This window comes from Jaculus jaculus, unplaced genomic scaffold (assembly GCF_020740685.1).
Source record: "Jaculus jaculus isolate mJacJac1 unplaced genomic scaffold, mJacJac1.mat.Y.cur mat_scaffold_53_1_689399_arrow_ctg1, whole genome shotgun sequence".
NCBI classification, from domain to species: Eukaryota; Metazoa; Chordata; class Mammalia; order Rodentia; family Dipodidae; genus Jaculus; species Jaculus jaculus.
In genome coordinates, this window is record NW_025423503.1 from 215,146 (window position 1) to 218,756 (window position 3,611).

The window sequence follows — 3,611 nt, forward strand, 5'->3', positions numbered from 1 at the left end:
AATTCCAGGTCAGCCTGGACCAGAAAGAGACCCTACCTGGAAAATTTTAAAAATTAAAAAATAAAAAAATCTTGGCATTTGAGTTTGAAAGCAACTTTGGATAGTTTGTATACCTACACATGTACCAGTTACTCCCATATCTGGAAGCAGAGCAGAAGTTTAACATTATTTTTCTAGGGCAGGAATCATATCTTAAGTATCAATATATACATAAGCAATGAATTTACTTAAAAAAATCCTTGACAGAGACTGATTATACATAGCTTAAGAATAAAGTCAAATATGGTAATTGCTGAGTTAACCTAGCCTGATTCTAATATACCTTAGAGACATTATTACAAAAGCAAAGCAATTTTGAACTGCTTTGTAGCTTAATTAAATAAACATTTATGGCTGTTATATTAAGCTTAGACAAACTATAGTAACACTGTTTGTAGATAGCAGTTTTCTCTAGGATATGGGGAACTTTATCAGTTTCCTAAGCACAAAGACACAATGACCATATCACCCCTTTATGACATAGATTATAACCTCAGTGATAATCATTTAGCAAAAGCACCATGAACAAGACAGGAATCATCTTAAAATTACAGTGTTTTAGCTAGGTGTGTTGGTGCATGCCTTTAATTGCAGCATTTGGGAGGCATAGTTAGGACCAGTCTGAGATTGTGGCAAGCCTGGGACTACAGAGTGAGCTCCAGGTCAGCCTGAGCTGTTTGTTTTGGGAGATCTAGTTGGTCTCTCTGATCAACAGTTCATTGTGGATATAGACCACATCCTGGTACAGAGAATTACAGGCCAGAGCCAAGAAAAAGGACAAAAGAGAAAGCAACAGAAGAAAAAGAAACAGAAGAAATTTGAGGTTAGGTTTCATCTCACTCTCTCTAGGCCCCTTAGAGTAAGAAGATCCCTTTAAGGCAACTTGAAGGCTCCACCTTTTATGCTGATTTCCAGGATATAGTATCCTCTAGTACCAGTTCAATTTGTGAGCACCAGTTCAATTTGTGTTGAGATTTTGTGTTCCCCCACTCCCACCCTTCTCCTTCTCCAGAATCCTATCCTCCCTAATGTCCAAGCATCAAGATGCTATTCAATTATGTCAGAAACTTGGGCTGACACAGAATTGGACTATTTAAGATGGTTGATATTTTTAATTTTATATCTTTTGTATAGATCTACAAGGAAATGTTTTGTAATTTGTTTTTGTTATTAGGATCCAGTAGTTTGCAGCCATAGGTTAGATAATATTGTTTAGTACGATTTGCTTGCATGTAAATAACAAACCTTTTGGAGGATCCACAAATCATGACACTGAACACATTGCTGAGGCACTCTGAGCATCAAGGCGAGTGCTGACAGTACTTCTGTAGATGGGGATGTCCCGGGCTGGGTTCAAGAGCTGCTGCAAATGCCACTTCTCCATGCTCCAACAGCATGAGCTCACTCGTTTTCCCAGCCCTCTGGGGCCACTGACAAGGGTGTTTGTTGTCCCAATAGTAACTGGCAGCATGGCGTACCTGCAGTGCACCTGACAGCATTAAAGCAAGGCTTTATTCTAAAACAGAATAAACTGTTCAATTAAAAATAGATTGCAAAGGTGTTTTTTTTTTTATTTTTACTTATAACTATTGAATGTGTACCTACTATTAGATATGGTTTTCCAAGGTCCTCATACATTTCATCTTGAACTTTACTACTGCCTTTTATTTATATTGGGACACAATGTACTCAAGAGCCTTCATCCTGCCTTTATTCTATAGAAAGAGAACTCTTTGCACATGAAAGGCTTTGGCTTACCCTGTGTCCCCAGGTAATCTAAACACTGCATTACTTCATTCCACCCTTTACTTGCAATGAGCTGAATGTACCTAAGAGTCTTATTTACACCCTTCATCTCTGGTATGCTGTAAGAATCTCAAAGATTTTAATTTTCAAATTATCTGCAATATGCTGGATTCTCCTCATAAATTATGGCCCATTGTTGATCTCTGGGGTAATCTATATACCCCAAAACTTCAACCCAACCTTCATCTCCAGTAAATATCATGCATATGAGAAACTTTTCTGAACCATGCTTCTCTGAGGTATTCTGCTTGTTTTCCCCTTTTGGGAGCATACCCTTCTTCATCCAATGTAAGTATGCTGAGAGTGAAAAACAGAAATAAATAAATAAGTATGCTAAGAGTGATAAATAACAAAATCCTAAATTAATCCATACAAAGTAGTTAAAAATAAAGGAGATACACTATAGAAATAATTCAAGGCTTACTCAGTATGGCCGGCGACATTAGCTAGCGCTCGCTCAACTCTCTCTCTAACGGGGAAAGCAGCGGACTACCAGAGACTGAATTCTATCTGCCTCTTTATTTCCAACAGACTCACGTTCAACTTTCGCTCACGAAAATAGCCGGGAAAATTTTTATTAATCCTTTTTTTTTTTCTAAAAAAAAGTTAATATAAAATTATAGCAAAAAAAAACAAACAAACAAACAAAAACAAAAGGAACCTGAACTTTAGTAACACAGCTGGAACAATCCGCAGTGGCGGGAGAATAGATTTAATTTTAGTTGATTTTCTGTGGTTGTTGGTTGTTCGCTAGTCTCACGGTGATGGAAGCTGCGCATTTTTTTGAAGGGACCGAGAAGGTGCTGGAGGTTTGGTTCTCCAGGCAGCAGTCGGACGCTAACCAGGGATCTGGAGATCTTCACACCATCCCGAGGTCTGAATGGGACGTCCTTTTGAAGGATGTGCAATGCTCAATCATAAGTGTGACAAAAACTGACAAGCAGGAAGCTTATGTACTCAGTGAGAGTAGCATGTTTGTCTCCAAGAGATGTTTCATTTTGAAGACATGTGGTACCACCCTCTTGCTGAAAGTACTGGTTCCCCTGTAGAAGCTTGCTAGGGATTACAGTGGGTTTGACTCAATTCAAAGCTTCTTTTATTCTCGTAAGAATTTCATGAAGCCTTCTCACCAAGGGTACCCACACCAGAATTTCCAAGAAGAAATAGAGTTTCTGAATGCAATTTTCCCAAATGAAGCAGCATATTGTATGGGACGTATGAATTCTGACTGTTGGTACTTGTATACTTTGGATTTCCCAGAGAGTCAGGTAATCAGTCAGCCAGATCAAACCCTGGAAATTCTGATGAGTGAGCTTGACCCAGCAGTTATGGACCAGTTCTACATGAAAGACGGTGTTACTGCAAAGGATGTCACTCGTGAGAGTGGAATTCGTGACCTGATACCAGGTTCTGTCATTGATGCCACACTGTTCAATCCTTGTGGGTATTCGATGAGTGGAATGAAATTGGATTGAACTTATTGGACAATTCACATCACTCCAGAACCAGAATTTTCTTAGGTCGGCTTTGAAACAAACTTAAGTCAGACCTCCTATGATGACCTGATCAGGAAAGTTGTGGACGTCTTCAAGCCAGGAAAGTTTGTGACCACCTTGTTTGTTAGTCAGAGTTCTAAATGTCGCACAGTGCTTTCTTCACCCCAAAAGATTGAAGGTTTTAAACGTCTTGATTGCCAGAGCGCCATGTTCAATGATTAAAATTTTGTTTTTACCAGTTTTGCTAAGAAGCAGCAACAGCAGAGTTGA

At 39.0% G+C, this 3,611-nt stretch overlaps 1 pseudogene; it reads left to right on the forward strand.

Annotated features, from left to right (window-relative positions):
- Positions 1 to 2,275: 2,275 nt before the first annotated feature.
- On the forward strand, positions 2,276 to 3,611 carry LOC101597647 (annotated as a pseudogene).